Source organism: Peromyscus maniculatus, chromosome 10 (genome assembly GCF_049852395.1).
Source record: "Peromyscus maniculatus bairdii isolate BWxNUB_F1_BW_parent chromosome 10, HU_Pman_BW_mat_3.1, whole genome shotgun sequence".
Classification (NCBI taxonomy): Eukaryota; Metazoa; Chordata; class Mammalia; order Rodentia; family Cricetidae; genus Peromyscus; species Peromyscus maniculatus.
In genome coordinates this window covers 29,541,043-29,560,715 of record NC_134861.1, presented here as the reverse complement: position 1 = coordinate 29,560,715, position 19,673 = coordinate 29,541,043, and the positions used below count along the sequence as shown (strand labels likewise).

The 19,673-nt window shown below is 37.4% G+C and overlaps 1 pseudogene; it reads right to left on the bottom strand.

Moving 5' to 3' along the window:
* Positions 1 to 6,747: 6,747 nt before the first annotated feature.
* Positions 6,748 to 7,342, bottom strand: LOC143267511 (translation machinery-associated protein 7 pseudogene; annotated as a pseudogene).
* Positions 7,343 to 19,673: the final 12,331 nt, after the last annotated feature.

Below are 19,673 nucleotides of genomic sequence, written 5' to 3'. Positions count from 1 at the left end.
CAGGGCACCAAAGGCAAACCAAAACAATGATTCTATCCTAGTCTAAAAGTTCAAGCTACAGGTTTGGCAGGGGTTACTTACAGTAGTGTAGGTGGACAGTTAGTTACAGGAGCATACGTGACTCAAAGACAACAGTGTCACCAAACTGCCCATCACTGCATAGATTTTATGGAAACTGTGTTCCTGGTGCTCCCTGATGAGCTTACACGAAGGTATATATTCTTCCCAACAACTGTATATGACCTCAGGAGAGGCCTTGTGAAGCTTCAGATTGTCTCAGTTTCCTGAGTCTCCAGAACCTCACACTAAGTATTCTACTTTGGAGGAGATCACTGTACAACATGACATTGCACCTTTATGTGCTATTGCAAAGGAAAGATGAAGTCATCTATCTATGACATAAGATAGAGCAAAGACACTGGAAAGTAGGGAGTGTTCCTTTTCCACCAATGCTCTCAGTCATTTCCACTTTATGAGCAATGTATTACAGTTTGAGAGGAACTATAGTGATATTTTATTTGTACTAAAATGTGATTTGTATGCTAATAAATAATGTTGCCTGGGGGTCAGAGCTATTAGAGCCATAGCAAAAGCTGGGCAGTGGTGGTGCACCACTTTAATCCCAGCACTTGGTAGGCAGAGCTAGGTAGATCTCTGTGTGTTCGAGGATACATCCAGCATTGGAGACACATGCCTTTAATCTCAATACCAACCATAGAAGACCTGGAGATCTGTGTACAGACAGTCAGTGCCGAGGCAGTTATGTGGTTGGGTTTACAACCAATGAGAAGGCAGAACAGAAAGACAAAAACACAGGAAGTAGGTCTGTCTTGGCTGAAGAGGCTAGCTGCAGCAGATGGGTAGGCTCTTAGCTCTGATCTCTTGGCTTTCTTCTTTGCATTGGTTCTGTGTTTCTTATTTAATAGGACGGTTGGTTACATCTACATTTGGCACCCAACGTGACAAGAATCCATTAAAAACCGCTTGGCTTGGCTTGGCGGCGGGTCCAGTTTCCCACCTGGGTGGTCGGATCCCTAGCTCAGGCCCAGGTCAGCTTGGTCTCAGGCCAGACTGACCATAGCCCCAAGCAGTTAGCTGCAGCTGGAGCTACTTGCTTAAAGCCAGTGCTACAAACAACTCAGGCCCGTGAGGCTGAACAGGGCCACTGCCTGTAAAGCCAACGCACGTGGTCAGAGCTTAAGAAAGCCAGAGCCAAGGCTTGACTCGGCTCAAGCAGGAACATGTGGCTGATTTAAGCTTTTAACCAGAACGTGTGGCTATTCTCTCTCTCTCTCTCTCTCTCTCTCTCTCTCTCTCTCTCTCTCTCTCTCTCTCTCTCTCTCTGGATTCACACCTCGGACACTAGGTGGCTGTTTTGAAATTCCCTCAGATTTCTACTGTTCTATGAGGACTTTGTAAGTCAATTAGCATATCAGATATTTTAAAGGAAACTATTTAAAAGAGAAATTTTTTCCACGTTAAAAACAAATGGGTTTTATGTGTACATAGGAAGAAACTTGGGCTTTGTTTGAAATTTTAGGCAGTCTGACAATGGAACAACTATATGAGAAGATTAATATTGATCGAATTATGCAGTTTATTACTTTTCTTATCTTCATTTTACTATTTAAAAAGATAGCCAATTTAAGTGCCACGATAACAGTTTTAAAAAAAACTGTTAAACCTGTAAAAATGAATTATAGAGAAATTGAAATTCAGACAGAAGAAATTAACAGTGAAGTTGTTTCCAGATTGGATCATAAGGTTACAGAAAGAAAGCCTGTTTTCACACAGTCACCCTTAATTTATCTGGAAACCATATACCAGTTGCCTAATCAAATGACTACACAAAATATTTGGGCTCCAATTGAAATGTTAGATTTACCAAGGTTTAAGGCACTAGTATCTTATGGCATGTATTCCCCATATAAAAATCAAATGTTAAACTCTTGGTCAACATATAATAGGATTATAAAACAGGACTGGCAGGAGCTGGCACAGGCTGTTCTGGAACCCAGTCAAAGGCTCCAGTGGCAAATGTGGTTCAAGGAAGAAGCTTAAAAACATAGAAAAACAATGGATGGATAAAGGAATACAAGTCTTCCAGGATCAGCTTATTGGAGAAGGCCAATATGCTTCAGTACATGCACAATGTTTATATGATGTCCAAACCCTAATTCTATGTCGACCTACAGCCTTGAATGCATGGGACAGAGTTGAGGAACCAGGAAAAAAAACTGAGTCATTTACAAAGGTTATACAGGGCCCAAAAGAATCTTTCAAAGATTTCTTACAAAGATTGACTTCAGCAGTAAAGAGAATGGTCTGGAATTCAGAAGCCAGTCAGGTAATAATCAAATATTTGGCTTTTGAGAACACAAATGCAGCCTGCAAGAGAATAATCAGGCCATTAAAGGCAAGATCTGCACCCTTGGAAGATTGGATTAGAGACATGGTTAATGTTGAGGCTCATGACCATGACGATATTTGGGTAGGAGAAGCAATTTCAAAAGTTTTGAGAAATGTTAGATGTTTTGGATGTGGAAAGCAAGGACATTTGAAAAGGGACTGTAAACAGGTCATTCCTAGAAACAATGTTTCTTCAAGGAACACTGGCAACAGAGAGCCCCTTCCTTCTGGAGTATGCAGAAGGTGTGGTAAGGGAAAACACTGGACCAATGAATGTAGATCAACAAGGGACAGGCAAGGTAATCCTTTTCCTCGGTCTTCAGGAAACTCCCAGAGGGGCCTCATGCAGGCCCCCATAGCAAATCCAGTTCAAACCTTTCCGGCAATCATAGAGGAAACCCCTACTCAGAGCAATTAAATAACCAAATGCCTATTGGAATAAATCATGCTGGTCAGGATGATGAAACAGAGAGAATAGAAAATTCAGGAGAAAACATAAAGAAAAATTTTTGGGAAACTTCTATTAATGAACAAAGACCAAAATTAATGATAAAAATAAATGGTGTTTTGTTGTCTGGTCTGGTAGACACAGGTGCTGATGTTACCATAATTGCACCAGAATTTTGGCATCCAGCTTGGCCTCTTCAGGAGGTAAACGTTCAACTGTTAGGAATTGGGACATTATCTCGAGTGAAACAGAGTGCAAGATGGCTCAAATGTATAGGTCCAGAAGGACAGAGAGGAAAATTAAAACCATATGTGGCTAACATAGCTATGAACCTGTGGGGTCGAGACTTGTTACAACAATGGAATACACAGATTAACATCCCTGCAATCTCAGAAACAAATCATAAACTAGCACATGTTTCTGAGAGAAATATTAGAAGATATTATTCTAATGAGTGGTCACCAGCCATCCATATTATACAAGAACAGGGCACAACAACTGATGATCTTCCAAAGACACCAACAGCTCCACCTTTAAAATGGTTATCAGACAAGCCTGTATGGGTCCAGCAATGGCCTTTAACAACAGAGAAACTCCAGGCTTTAGAAAAGCTGGTAGAAGAACAGTTAAATGCTCAGCATATTGAAGAATCAACCAGCCCTTGGAATTCTCCTGTGTTTGTTATTAAAAAGAAAATCTGGTAAATGGAGAATGGTAACAGACCTTAGAGCAATTAATAAAGTAATTCAGCCAATGGGCTCTCTACAATCTGGAATTCCTTTGCCTACTCTGTTACCAAAAGGGTGGCCTCTCATAGTTATTGATTTAAAAGACTGTTTTTTCAATACCCTTACAAGAAAAAGACAGAGAAAGATTTGCTTTCACAGTGCCTACTTATAAAAATTATCAACCAGTTAAAAGATTTCAATGGAGGGTCCTCCCACAGGGAATGTTGAATAGCCCAACTCTGTGCCAATATTTTGTACAACAGCCATTGGAAGTGATACATAAAAAAATTTCCTAAATCTATAATTCATCATTATATGGACGATATTTTACCAGCTGACTCAAATGCAGATATTTTAGAAATAATGTTTGAAGAAGTAAAGAAAATTTTGCCTTGCTGGGCATTACAAATTGCTCCTGAAAAGATACAAAGTGGAGATTCTATTTGTCAGGGACAAGGACAGAATCTCTAGTTAGTGGAAAAATACAGACCCCCAATAAGACAGGGAACTAGATCAGCTTACACTCAGGTTGCCTAGCAACAGGACATTGAGTCAGAGCCCTTGACCCTCTCACCCTGTAAACATCTTATACAAACATCCTGTTAGCTTGCCCCACCTTATGCAAATGGCAGCTTCTTGCTTCTCCCCACCCTGCAGAAACAATATAAACCCTTCTGGAAGAGAAATAAAGTGGCACCTTAATCAGAATCTAGACTTAGTATGTTTTCCTTTGTATCTCCTGTCCCTCCTTAGGGTGGTCGAGAACCTGTTGAAACCCTGCAGGCGGAGCACTATTAATTATTTAGGATATAAAATACAGCTACAAAAAATTAGATCCCAAAGGGTGCAAATTAGGAGAGATAGACTACAAACTCTTCATGACCTTCAAAGATTATTTGGAGACATTTCTCATCTACGAACTAGTGTTGGGGTAAAAAATGATGAACTGAATAATTTGTTCAAAACCTTAGAAGGTGACAAGGACTTAAATAGTCCAAGAGAATTATCACCCGAAGCTGAGAAAGAATTGGCCTTGGTAGAAAAGAAAGTACATGAAGGGCATATGGATCATATTGATCCAAAGCTGGATTCCATTTTGGTTATTTTACCTTCTAGGCATTCTCCTACTGGAATATTAATGCAGAGGGAAGATATTATATTGGAATGAATATTTTTACCAAATAAACCAAATAAAAAATTAAAAACGTATGTGGAAAAAAATCTGACATGATTTGGAAAGGAAAATTGAGACTTCGTAAATTAGCAGGAATAGACCCAGCAGAAATTGCCATACCTTTAACTAAAGAGAACATTGAAAAATTATAGACGGAAAGTGAACCTTGGCAAAGAGCTTGCAGTAATTTTTTTGGGAGAAATTGACAACAAATATCCCAAAACCAATAGAATTGATCTTGTAAAGAGAGCTGATTGGATCTTGCCTCAAATTGTATGAGAAAAACCCATATCTGGAGTTCGTACATTTTATACAGATGCCAATAAACAAGGAAAGGCAGGTTACAAATCAGAAAATTTAAGTAAAGTGGTTCAAAGTCCTTATAATTCAGTTCAAAAATCAGAATTGTATGCTATTCTGTTGGTATTAATGGATTTTTCAGAACCTCTCAACATAGTAACGGACTCTCAGTATGCTGAAAGAGTGGTATTACATATTGAGACTGCAGAATTTATCCCTGATGCTTCAGAATTAACTTCACTATTCAATTACAAGATACAATCAGGAAAAGGAGTCATCCTTTATATATAACTCACATCCAATCCCATACTGTCTGCCAGGCCCTCTAGCACAAGGCAATGATGAGATTGATAAATTATTGATAGGAAATGTGCTGGAAGCCTCAGAATTTCATTAAAAAACATCATGTCAATAGTAAAAGTTTAAAAAAGGATTTTTCCATAACCAGGCAACAAGGCAAAGAAATAGTAAAGTGTCCTACTTGTTCCTTCTACAATCAAATGCCATTACCAGCATGATGTAACCCAAAGGGTACTCAGAGGAATGAAATCTGGCAGATGGATGTGTTTCACTTTGCAGAATTTGGAAAATTGAAATATGTACACAATACCATTGATACTTATTCAGGATTTCAATGGGCAACTGCTCTGAGTTCTGAAAAAGCTGATTCTGTAATCACTCATCTGCTAGAAGTTATAGCCATCATGGGTATACGTACACAAATCAAAACTGACAATGCTCCATCATTTGTCTCTGTTAAAATGAAACAGTTTTTTGCTTATTACAATATAAAGCATATTATAGGCATACCACATAATCCTACAGTTCAAGCAGTTATAGAAAGATCAAACAGAACTCTAAAGGATATGCTAAATAAACAGAAATAGGTAACAAAACCCCCCAGAAAGAGACTGCATAATGCTCTATTAACTTTGAATTTTCTCAATGCCAATGAGAAAGGAACAACAGCTACAGAGAAACATTGGATAATAGAAAAAACTACAGAATTAAATCAGCCTATATACTTTAAGGATGTGCTGACCTCAGAATGGAAGCCAGGATATGTGTTAAGTTGGGGACGAGGTTTTGCTTTTGTTTCTACAGGAGAAGATAAGCTGTGGGTACCATGAAAATTGATAAAGGTTCGACTTGAACAAGAGAGACCTCTTATTTAGAAGAGGTGATAGTTTGTCAACCAGCATGAACATCCAATTTAAACTAACTTATACCAGTAACGCATGCCTTTTCATTTAATCAGATAATAACTTGCCAAAAAGGAACATCCCCAAAATTAGTCTTGGGGAAAGGCTTTTGTTTTTGTCTTTTAGGAGAATGAAGGTTAAAGAATCTGAAGAACACAGGTCAAATGAGACAACTGAAGAAAAGGTACACATCACCTATCCCAGGAAACAGAGTGAAATGGCATATGGGTATATCATCTAAAAATTTTTATAAGTCTTCCTAAATGTTTGTTTCTGCTCTTCTCTAATGAAATTTAATACTATTTGTCTTCTTGTAGTCCCAGTTCAATTAAAATTTAAAGCTGACTTTGGAGTTGGAGAACGGTTCTCTCCTTCTTTAAAATCAAGCATGTTGTTAAAAGGAATATGCAAACTCCCTGTATCATGCCAGAAGAAAAGAGCCATCTTCTGCTATGGGACAGGAGAAAAATCAAATTAATTAAGGGATTTTTTTTGCCTTTTAATGAGTTGGTTTAATTAATTCAAAGTGATACAGAATTCAGAGTACAACAGAGATGAAACAGCTCTGGTAGGATTTCGGACTGAGTTTACTTTAAATTCACAGCTGAGGTAGGAATTGCTGAACACTAGAGACAATGAGCCATTGTATTATTTATTATTATAATATTTTTTACAAAAGTTTATTACAATGTACAACAGGCTCCGGGATAACACTTCATTCTAACTATAAGTGGCAAAGATGTTATAGTAGGGAATCCAGATGTTTAACAGGCTCCAGGGTAACACTTCACTCTAGCTGTAGGTGGTAAAGATGTTATGGCAGGGAGTCCAGATGTTTAAATAGGAATGGAAGAGGCTCACCATCATCTCAGATATGAGGAACAGCTTACTTTTTGATAGATTTCTTAATTCCACCTGTGGCCAGGGGTCCCTTGCCTGAGGCCTTGGCTTTTATCTCCTCGAGTTTCTTTTGCTCCTCCTTTTGTTTCTGCTTGAAAGCCTTATCTTCCTCGTCCATCTCCTTGGCCTGCTTCTTGGGCTGTTTCAGGGGCTTCTTTTTGCCTCCTTCACGGCCCGACATGGCCCCTATAGACAGCCCTTTCACCAGACCAATTAAGGGATTATTCTATTACTAATCTCAACTCTTTGATTCTATTCTGATTCTTTAAACTTTTCTTAAAATATGAATTTCATATCAAAATTTACAAGATTAATATATATATATATATATATATATATATATATATATACATTTTAAACTTTGTTAAGATATGAATGGTCATATAGATTGCTAACTAATTCTCAAAAAAAAAGGCTTCAATTAGCTGCATATATATGTCTTTGTGTTTGAGTCACTTATCAGTTTTCTGCAGGAGATCATGGCCAGGCCTAACATCAACTGAAGTCTCCAGGAAGAAGATAGAGCCCCACAACAACAACAATTCCATGTGGACAATAATAATATCACTAAGCTGACAAACATCATCTACAAATCAGCTTTGAACTACAAGGTGCTCAGAGCAATTTTGAGAGGGCTAGCTGAGATGATCTATTCTCAAAGACTACTTCAATAAGGAATTGAGATAAACCCTGAACTTTGACATTATACACAGACTGGATAATGAAGGATATAGTTACCTTTCCTAGAATTTGACAATTAACCTAAAATTTTTCTTTTCAGGATAAGGATACCTTCGCCTATACCCAGCAGGAAGCAATTTTAAGAATATGATGCCCACATTCTCAAAAAGGTGGTGTGGGGTGGGTGGTTTTTTGGTCTTTTTAATGGATTTTGGTTCTGGGATAATTTTCATTGTTTAGGGGGGTTGGTTACAAGTTGTTGTCAAGGGTTAGGAAAAAAGCTAAGCAAAGGAGATTTAAAGTTCTTGTTTAAAAAAAAAGAAAAAGACAATTACTAGTTTTAAATATTTTATATTGGATTGAATTGTTTTATATTGTATACAAATTATATATATTGAAATTGATATTGTTAGAAAATGCTATATATATATTTCTAATTGTACTTATACCATTCATTTAACAATGTAATGCAATTTTCTGATCCTTTAATATTATTATTACCAACTATTAGGATATAGAGAAATGAAAGTTAGTAGTTAGACATTACAATAGAACTTGTAGTAATATTAGTATGTTTTAAAAATTGAGCAGATATATTTTAGATAGACAGGTCATCTTCAAACCCTTCAGAGATCTACAGAATATGGCATTTAAAATGTTTTAATTACTTAGAAAATTTTTCTTTTTTGTTATGACTACGAGACATGTCGGCTCCTGGCAGTACCATCATACTTCAGAGAAAATAGGGGCATTGAAGAAACTGCATATGGAGTTAACTTTCATTGTGGCAAAAGTTAGCCACTGGACAACAAAGTATCCTTGAATCAACTGCTGACAAACAGGACAGACAAGACACGAAACAAAGGACTATTGATTCTTGCCAAAACAAGTGTGGTTATGGCTTTATCAAAAGGCATCTTGTGAGGCCAGGACAATATGGCACCATCCCTGAAGTGGCCTTTGCAATCCAGAAAAGGTACAGTGCCCTTTTCTTCGAAGGCAGCTGAACAAGCAGTGGGCAGATGGCTTCTGATATGCAATGGAACAGCAGTTGAAACAGTTATTCTTGAAGAGGCACTAAGCTCACGCCTCTCAATAGTAGAATGGCATTTAATAGAGGGATGTGGAGAAGAACGGGATGCTAAGATGAAGCCACACACACACATAGCTAAGAAGAATGGACAGCTGAATTCAAAAACCATCAACAATTTCCAGAATTTAAAATCCTGATTCATGACATGACACTAGTGGAATTAAGGTATTTCTGGTACATGGACTGCTCTCACCCAATGTGAGGTCGAACTATTGACCTTGTGTACATCCTACTTCACAAATGAGTCTGTCAAATACGCCAAGCCTATAGGATAAAGATGATGCCCAAACACTGTGGAGAAACTTCAGGTGACTGTCCAAGCAGCTGGCTGTTTCTGTCAACTCACAATTTTTTGGAAGCTGCTTGCATGCACTTCGAATTTTTATTTTTTATTAGGTAATATTATTTTCATTCTTGGATCTCTGAGGGAGTTGAAGATTAGTTAGTTATAGTTGAAGATTAATTAGGATAGAAAGTGAATTAGATACATTTTGGACTTACCAAAATAGGTTAGAAAATGGAATTACTTTCTCTGAATTTATCAAATACAAATGGACTAGATGTTGTTTAGGTATTTATTACTTGTATATATTGTATATAGTTATTGTACTTTTGTATATAGTTTTTCTTATGTTAGTTACAACTTTTTCCTTTTTTCTTTTTATTAAAATAGAAATTAAAAGGGGAAATATAGTGATATTTTATTTATACTAAAATGTGATTTGTATGTTAATAAATAAAGTTGCCTGGGGGTCAGAGCTATTAGAGCCATAGCAAAAGCTGGGTGGTGGTGGTGCACCACTTTAATCCCAGCACTTGGTAGGCAGAGCTAGGTAGATCTCTGTGTGTTCAAGGATATATCCAGCATTGGAGACACATGCCTTTAATCTCAATACCAACCATAGAAGATCTGGAGATCTGTACAGACAGTCAGTGATGAGGCAGTCATGTGGTTGGGTTTACAACCAATGAGAAGGCAGAATGGAAAGTCTATATAAAGACAAAAACACAGGAAGTAGGTCTCTCTTGGCTGAAGAGGCTAGCTGCAGCAGACGGGTAAGGCTCTGAGCTCTGACCTCTTGGCTTTCTTCTTTGCATTGGTTCTGTGTTTCTTATTTAGTAAGACGGTTGGTTACATCTACACGGAACCCTTGACCTGAAAGTCACAAGTAAGCCACAGTCTATCTTCTGCATAATGCACACAGATCTCTGGTTTGCGCTGCCCATCACACAGAAGGAGCGTTATTTAACACATGCCAGGATTCCAGCATGTCTGCAAGAGAACAATAAGGACAAACTTTTTGGGACTAGGATGGAATACACTCTGAGAGTTGAAGTTTTTTTAAGGAAAAAAGTCTTTTTTTCCATGTTTCTCAACTTAAGCTGGCTGAGTTGGGGGATTAGTCATTTTAAAATCATAACTAAAAACTTTTCAGGAAGACTTAAAAGGCCATCAGACTGTACATAATGTTAGAAAAAATCAACATAATTCAATATAGAAAAATCAATTTTATAACAATTAAAATTTTGAATCTGGACAATAAAATGAAAATTTTTAAGGGATAAGGGGTACTACTGTCATCAATAGCAAGCTGTGTAAGAAGACATACACTATGATCTCATTTTGTATAAGTACATGTACATGTGTATGCATGTGAAGAAAAGCCAAAAGTGTGATTACCACAGTATGCTGGGTAACCTACTCCAGGTGAAAAAGACTGAGTTTCTGTTGATATGATCTGCTGATTACTATGGTGCAAATTCTCCGTGCTGCTCCATGGGAGACATGATTAGGAGGCAGTGCACACATGGGATTGGGAGTCAGAGAGGGGTGCCAGTGAACCTTTGGGTGAACACTGAGGTATTAACCATCGTGATCTCTGAAGTAGTGGAAGCAAGAAAGTTCTAGCTATTTAGTTTTTATTTTACTCCCTTATCATTTTATTTATTTAAAAATAGAAAAAGGAAAACATAAAAAAGGAAGAAAGGTGTCACAACACAGTCCAAGCATGGAGTCTTGAGAGGAAAATTCTGAGTACTTGTGAGAAAACTTCAAGGGAACAAGATGAGATTCTTATGGCCTCAGTTTCTTCAAAAACAGAATTGTTTTTGGAGGATGCTTTCATGCCCCTCCCAGGAGCAGTGGGTAGGGGTGAGTTTGCTTTAGGTTGCTCATTGCTGCTAGCTGCTGTTATTTATGTGCCACCCTGGAAAAACGTGTTTTGCCATGTGCAGCTTGCCCTTGTGATTGTGCACTTTATTCATGGGACGCCTCTGAACCTTCAGACTATAAATTGTCTGATGCTCTGAAAAAGCTGGCTATTGCATGAGACTTTAGTCTGCCTCACTAATTGGCTCCATTTGCCTAATTCCTACACCTCTAGAGTGGGAAACAAAAGAAAATACTGTTGTCAATGGAGATGTGTGCACCATACACAGGGCACTAAAGCCACAGGTTTCTGTTCTTGGTTCTTTTCACCCTGTAAAGAGCGAAGACATTTCCTCAAAAGTCAAGGAATTTTTATCCACATACTGGACAGAATTTTGTTAATGAAGCAGAGGTGTATTTCCCAAGAGACTTTCCTGTTAAAAATAGCACAAGAACCCGGGCAGCGGTGGTTCATGCCTTTAATCCCAGCACTCAGGAGGCAGAGACAGGTGGATCTCTGTGAGTTCAAGGCCAGCCTAGTCTACAGAGTGAGTTCCAGGACAGTCACCCAAGCTACACAGAGAAACCCTGTCCGGAAAAACCATATATATATATATATATATATATATATATATATATATATATATATATATATATATATATATATGTTAATGTCTGAGGCCTGAGCTGCTGCTAAGAGTCATGCTGATATCAATGGCCTGAACTGCTGCCTGAGGCAATGTTGATGTCTGTAGTCCATGCTGCCATTATGGGGGGGATGTTTAACCACTGAAGGTCATTTGGATTTCGGTGGCTTATGCTGACACCTGAAGTCATGTTGATGTCTGTGGGCTATAATTCTGCCAGGAGCCATGCAGATGTGATTAGCCTATACTGGCACTTGAGGCCATGTTGATGTTCATAGACTATATTGCCAACATTGATCACGTCTGGGCTGGGGACCATATTGGTATCCATGGCCCATACTACCACTGGAGACCATGCTGAGGTCTGTGTCATGTGCTGATGTTGGAGGTCAGATGGATGCCCATAGTCTGTGCTGTGGCCAGAAACCATGTGGAAGTTCATGGTTCATGATCCTCCTGAATATAAAGGACAAAAAAAGCTTCCTTTGTAATAGTATTGATGACTGCAGACTCACTGTTGAGAAAGAGACATAGAAGGCTTCAGTGACAACCCCCACCTTCACCCTCCCCTAAAAGTAACATCCTAAACAAGAAGCCATTGAAGAGAACTTTTAAAAATCATGATAAGGCTGCTGAAGTAGGGCTCTCCATAGTAGATGGCTACTCAGGGTGTGGGGATGTGGAAGGATTCACTTTTCTTTAGGGGGCTGACCACTGGGGGTTTGAACATACTCCAGTGACAATGGACAACACAAACTGGACTTTTTTTTTAATCTTTTTGGGGGTGAAGGTCACAACAGTGGGGGGAGGATAACCTGGGAAGACTGGGAAGTAAGGTGATTGGAATACATTCTGTGAATTTCCAAACAGTCAATAAAAATCTATTAAAATATATTTAGCCAACCAAGACATTTATGTAAAATTAAGCAAATGTTAAATGGGGAAAATATGAAATCTGTAACACCCTCAGAATTTGTTGCCCACCCTTATTATTTTAGTTTTCAAAAAGCCTTGAAAATTATTGTAAGATTTAGCTGCAAGGCAGGATTTTATTTCAGTGACCCACAGCAGCAGGTTGGTGAATAATCCCAGTTTTCATCTTATCCCAAGAGAAGAGTTAGACATCTACTCTCCTAGGGGCAGGTAACATATTGGGAAGATCCATTCTGAACATTAAGAAGCTAACTTCAAATGTTACTACAAAACTCTTTATAGGTACATTTTCCTAACTTGGCAAGTCTTCCTTTCTCTACAGTACAGGAGTAAAGGACAGTGTCTGATCATTTAACACTAATGTACAGTGAGTTTTAACACTGAGAGATTAATGCAGGCAAACCTCTACTGAATTAGAACCAGGATCCATAAAACTTATTTGTCCACATGTGGACTTGTGCATACACATACCATTTTATAATGGTAAATTACATGCATTAACATACAAAATCTTAGAAAATATGCTGAAGAATCTTTGAAGATGATGGTCCTTTCCTAATTAATGCACATATTTCCAGGAAAAAGTGTAGTTTATAATAAAATGAAAATAAATACAAATTATGAGGCCTAAGTAATATTTTATTGACACAGTGAGAACACAAGATATTAAGTAAAAATAGAAATATAAAACCCAACAATCGATTTCAGCAGCAATTGTGAACTAGTGTACCTCTATAATTGGACCTGTAGTTACTTATCCACAAAACAAAAATGGGGAAAGCAGCATCTAGAGGACTTGCATCCAAAGCTCTAAAAAAAATGCTTCATATTGGAACTCTGGAAGAAGTTCAGCACATAAAACACGTGATTTATCTATGAAATATTTTTTCTTCATTATGCCTTCCCAGCATGATCTTTTGTAGATGTAACCAACCGTCTTATTAAATAAGAAACACAGAAACAATGTAAAAGAGAAAGCCGAGAGGTCAGAGCTCAGAGCTAAAATCTCACCCTTCCACCTGCGGTGTCCCAGCTTCCCGAAAGAGACCTACTTCCTGTCGGTTCGTTTTTTTAAAGTATGTTGTTCTGCCTTCTCATTGGTTGTAAACCCAAACACATGACTGCCTCGTCACTGTCTGAATGTACAGCCCCCTAGGTCTTAAAGGCATATGTCTCCAATGCTGGCTGTATCCCTGAACACACAGAGATCTTATGGGATTAAAGGCGTGTGCCACCACCGCCACACTCTTGCTATGGCTCTAATAGCTCTGACCCTGAACACACAGATATCTATGGGATTAAAGGCGTGTGCCACCACCGCCACACTCTTGCTATGGCTCTAATAGCTCTGACTCCCAGACAACTTTATTTATTAACATACAATCAAAATAATAATTCAGTACAATTAGATTATCACCACATTTCCCCTTTTTCTATTTTAATAAAAAGAAAAAGAAAGCAAAAGGTTATAACTAACAAAAGAAAAACTATATACAAAAGTACAATAACTATATACAATATATACAAGTAATAAATACCTAAACAGGTATTTGACAAATCAGAGAAAATAATTCCATTATCTATCCTATTTTGGTAATCCCAAGATTTATCTAATGTACTTTCTATCCTAATTAATTTTCAACTATAACTAACTAATCTTTAACCATAACTAACTAATCTTCAACTCCCTCAGAGACCCAAGAAGGGAATAATATTAGCTAACAAAAATAAAAACAGGAAGTGCATGCAAGCAACTTCCAAAAAATTTTGTGAGTTGACAGAAACAGCCAGCTGCCTGGGCAGTCACCTGAGGTTTCTCCGCAGTGTTGGGGCATCATCTTCAGCCTATAGGCTTAGTGTATCTGACAGACTCATTTGTGAAGTAGGATGTACACAAGGTCAACAGTTCAACCTCACATTGGGTGAGAGCAGTCCACGTACCAGAAACACCTGAATTCCACTAGTGTCCTGTCATGATTCAGGATTTTAAATTCTGGAAATTGTTGACAGTTTTTTAATTCAGCTGTCCATTCTTCTTGGCTGTGTATATATGGCTTCATCTCAGCATCCCCTTCTTTTCCACATCCCTCTATTAAATGCCAGTCTACTTTTGAGAGGCATGAGCTTTCAGCTGCTGTTCCATTGTACAACAGAATCCATCGGCCCTCTGCCTGTTAAGCTGCCTTCGAAGAAAAGGGCACCGTACCTTTTCCGGATGCGAAGGCCACTTCAGGGATGGGGCCATATTGTCCTGGCCTCAGAAGATGCCTTTTGATAAAGCCATAACCACACTTGTTTTGGCAAGAATCAGTAGTCCCTTGTTTCGTGATCTGTCTGTCCATTTTGTCCTGTTGATTTGAGGATACTTTGTTGTCCAGTGGCTAACTTTTGCCAGAATGAAAGTTGACTCCATATGCAGTTTCTTCAATGCCCATATTTTCTCTAAAGTAGATTGGTACTGCCAGGAGCCGACATGTCTCTTTTTTTTTTTTTTTTTTTGGTTTTTCGAGACAGGGTTTCTCTGTGTAGCTTTGCGCCTTTCCTGAGACTCACTTGGTAGTCCAGGCTGGCCTCGAACTCACAGAGATCCGCCTGCCTCTGCCTCCCGAGTGCTGGGATTAAAGGCGTGCGCCACCACCGCCCGGCCCGACATGTCTCAAAAAAGAAAAATTTTCTAAGTTATTAAAACATTTTAAATGCCATATTCTGTAGATCTCTGAAGGGTTTGAAGATGACCTGTCTAAAACATCTCTGCTCAATTTTTAAAACATATCCAATATGACTACAAGTTCTATGATAATGTCTAACTACTAGCTTTCATTTCTTTATATCCTAATAGTTGATAATAATAACATTCAAGGATCAGAAATTTGCATTACATTGTTAAATGGATGGAATAAATACAATTAGAAATATACATATAGCATTTTCTAACAATATCAGTTTCAAATTTGTGTACAATATAAAACAATTCAATCCAATGTAAAGTATTTAAAACTAGTAATTGTCTTTCTCTTTTCTTTCTTTTTTTTTTTCTTTCTTTCTTTCTTTCTTTTTTTTTTTTAAACAAGAACCTTAAATCGAATCTCCTTTGCTTAGCCTTTTTCCTAACCCTTGACAATAACTTGTAACCAACCCCCCTAAATACTGAAAATTATCCCAGACCCAAAACCCATTAAAAAGACCAAAAAACCACCTGCCCCACACCACCTCTTTGGGAATGTGGGCGTCGTATTCTTAAAATTGCTTCCTGCTGAGTATGGGCGAAGTTTTCTTTATCCTGAAAGAAAAATTTTAGGTTAATTGTCAAATTCTAAGAGAGGTAACTATATCCTTCACTATCCAGTCTGTGTATAATGCCAAAGTTCAGGGTTTATCTCAAGTCCTTATTCAAGTAGTCTTTGAGACTGGATCATCTCAGCTAGTCATCTCAAAATTGCTCTGAGCACCTTGTAGTTCAAAGCTGATCTGTGGATGATGTTTGTCAGCTTAATGATATTATTATTGTCCATGTGGAATTGTTGTTGTTGTGGGGCCCCATCTTCTTTCTGGAGACTTCAGCTGATGTTAGGCCTGGCCGTGATTTCCTGCAGAAAACTGATAAGAGACTCGAACACAAAAACATATATATGCAGCTAGCCTTTTTTCTAGAATTAGTTAGTACTCTATGTGACCATTCATATCTTAACAAAGTTTAAAATGTATATATATATATATATATATATTAATCTTGTAAATTTTGATATAAAATTTATACTTTGAGAAAAGTTTAAAGAATCAGAATAGAATCAAAGAGTTGAGATTAGTAATAGAATAGTCCCTTAATTAATTTTGCTTTTGTCCTGTACCATAGCAGAAGATGGCTCTTATTCTGGCATGATACAGGGAGTTTGCATTTTCCTTTTAACAACATGCTTGATTTTAAAGAAGGAGAGAGCCATTCTCCAACTCCAAAGTCAGCTTTAAATTTTAATTGAACTGGGACTATTAGAAGACCAATAGTGTTAAATCTTTAGAGAAAAGCAGAAACAAACATTTAGGAAGACATAAAAAATTTTTTTTAGATAATATATACCCATACACCGTTTCACTCTGTTTCTTGGGATAGATGATTTGTCCCTTTTCTTCAGTTGTCTCATTTGTCCAGTGTTCTTCAGATTCCTTAACCTTCATTCTCCTAAAAGACAAAAACAAAAACCTTTCCCCAAGACTAATTTTGGGGATGTTCCTTTTTGGCAAGTTATTATCTGATGAAATGAAAAGGCATGTTTTATTGATACAAGTTAGTTTAAATTGGATGTTCATGCTGGTTGATGAACTATCACCTCCTCTAATTAAGAGGTCTCTCTTGTTCAAATCGAACCTTTATCAATTTTGATGGTACCCACAGCTTATCTTCTCCTGTAGAAACAAAAGCAAAACCACGTCCCCAATGTAATACATACCTTGGTTTCCATTCTGAGGTCAGCACATCCTTAAAGTATATAGGCTGATTTAATTCTGTAGTTTTTTCTATTATCCAATGTCTCTCTTCAGTTGTTGTTCCTTTCTCATTGGCATTCAGAAAATTCAAAGTTAGAAGAGCATTATGCAGTCTATTTCTGGGGGTTTTTGTTACCCATTTCTGTTTATTTAGCATATCCTTTAGAGTTCTGTTTGATCTTTCTATAACTGCTTGACCTGTAGGATTATGTGGTATGCCTGTAATATGCTTTATATTGTAATAAGCAAAAAACTGTTTCATTTTAACAGAGACATATGATGGAGCATTGTCAGTTTTGATTTGTGCAGGTATACCCATGATGGCCATAACTTCTAGCAAATGAGTGATTACAGAATCAGCTTTTTCAGAACTCAAAGCAGTTGCCCATTGAAATCCTGAATAAGTATCGATAGTGTGGTGTACATATTTCAATTTTCCAAATTCTGCAAAGTGAAACACGTCCATCTGCCAGATTTCATTTCTCTGAGTACCCTTTGGGTTACATCCTGCTGGTAATGGCGTCTGATTGTAGAAGGAACAAGTAGGACATTTCTTTACTATTTCTTTGGCTTGTTGCCAGGTTATGGAAAAATCCTTTTTTAAACCTTTAGTATTGATGTGATGTTTTTTATGAAATTCTGAGGCCTCCAGCACATTTCCTATCAATAATTTATCAATCTCATCATTGCCTTGTGCTAGAGGGCCTGGCAGACCAGTATGGGATCGAATGTGAGTTATATATAAAGGATGATTCCTTTTCCTGATTGTATCTTGTAATTGAATAAATAGTGAAGTTAATTCTGAAGCATCAGGGATAAATTCTGCAGTCTCAATATGTAACACCACTCTTTCAGCATACTGAGAGTCAGTTACTATGTTGAGAGGTTCTGAAAAATCCATTAATACCAACAGAATAGCATACAATTCTGATTTTTGAACTGAATTATACGGACTTTGAACCACTTTACTTAAATTTTCTGATTTGTAACCTGCCTTTCCTTCTTTGTTGGCATCTGTATAAAATGTACGAACTCCAGATATGGGTTTTTGCCATACAATTCGAGGCAAGATCCAATCAGCTCTCTTTATAAGATCAATTCTATTGCTTTTGGGATATTTGCTGTTAATTTCTCCCAAAAAATTACTGCAAGCTCTTTGCCAAGGTTCACTTTCTGTCCATAATTTTTCAATGTCCTCCTTAGTTAATGGTACGACAATTTCTGCTGGGTCTATGCCTGCTAATTGACGAAGTCTCAGTTTTCCTTTGTAAATCAAGTCAGAGATTTTTTCCACATAAGTTTTTAATTTTTTATTTGGTTTATTTGGTAAAAATATCCATTCCAATATAATATCTTCCCTCTGCATTAATATTCCAGTAGGAGAACGCCTAGAAGGTATGATAACCAAAATGCAATCCAGCTTTGGATCAATACGATTCACGTGTCCTTCATGCACTTTCTTTTCTACCAAGGCTAATTCTTTCTCAGCTTCAGGTGATAATTCTCTTGGACTATTTAAGTCCTTGTCACCTTCTAAGGTTTTGAACAAATTAGTCAGTTCATCATTTTTTACCCCAACAATAGTTCGTAGATGAGAAATATCTCCAAATAATCTTTGAAAGTCATTAAGAGTCTGTAGTCTATCTCTCCAAATTTGCACCTTTTGGGGTCTAATTTTTTGTAGCTCTATTTTATATCCTAAATAATTAATAGAATCTCCTCTTTGTATCTTTTCAGGAGCAATTTGTAATCCCCAGCAAGGCAAAATTTTCTTTACTTCTTCAAACATTATTTCTAAAGTATCTGCATTTGAGTCAGCTAGTAAAATATCGTCCATATAATGATAAATTATAGATTTAGGAAATTTTTTACGTATCACTTCCAATGGCTGTTGTACAAAATATTGGCACAGAGTTGGGCTATTCAACATTCCCTGTGGGAGGACCCTCCATTGAAATCTTTTAACCGGTTGAGAATTATTATAAGTAGGCACTGTAAAAGCAAATCTTTCTTTGTCTTTTTCTTGTAAGGGTATTGAAAAGAAACAGTCTTTTAAATCAATAACTATGAGAGGCCATCCTTTTGGTAACAGAGTAGGCAAAGGCATCCCAGATTGTAGAGAACCCATTGGCTGAATTACTTTGTTAATTGCCCTAAGGTCTGTTAACATTCTCCATTTACCAGATTTCTTTTTAATAACAAATACAGGAGAATTCCAAGGGCTGGTTGATTCTTCAATATGCTGAGCATTTAACTGTTCTTCTACCAGCTCTTCTAAAGCCTGGAGTTTCTCTGTTGTTAAAGGCCATTGCTGGACCCATACAGGCTTGTCTGTTAACCATTTTAAAGGTAGAGCTGTTGGTGTCTTTGGAAGATCATCAGTTATTGTGCCCTGTTCTTGTATAATATGGATGGCTGGTGACCACTCATTAGAACAATATCTTCTAATATTTCTCTCAGTAACATGTGCTAGTTTATGATTTGTTTCTGAGATTGGAGGGATGTTAATCTGAGTATTCCATTGTTG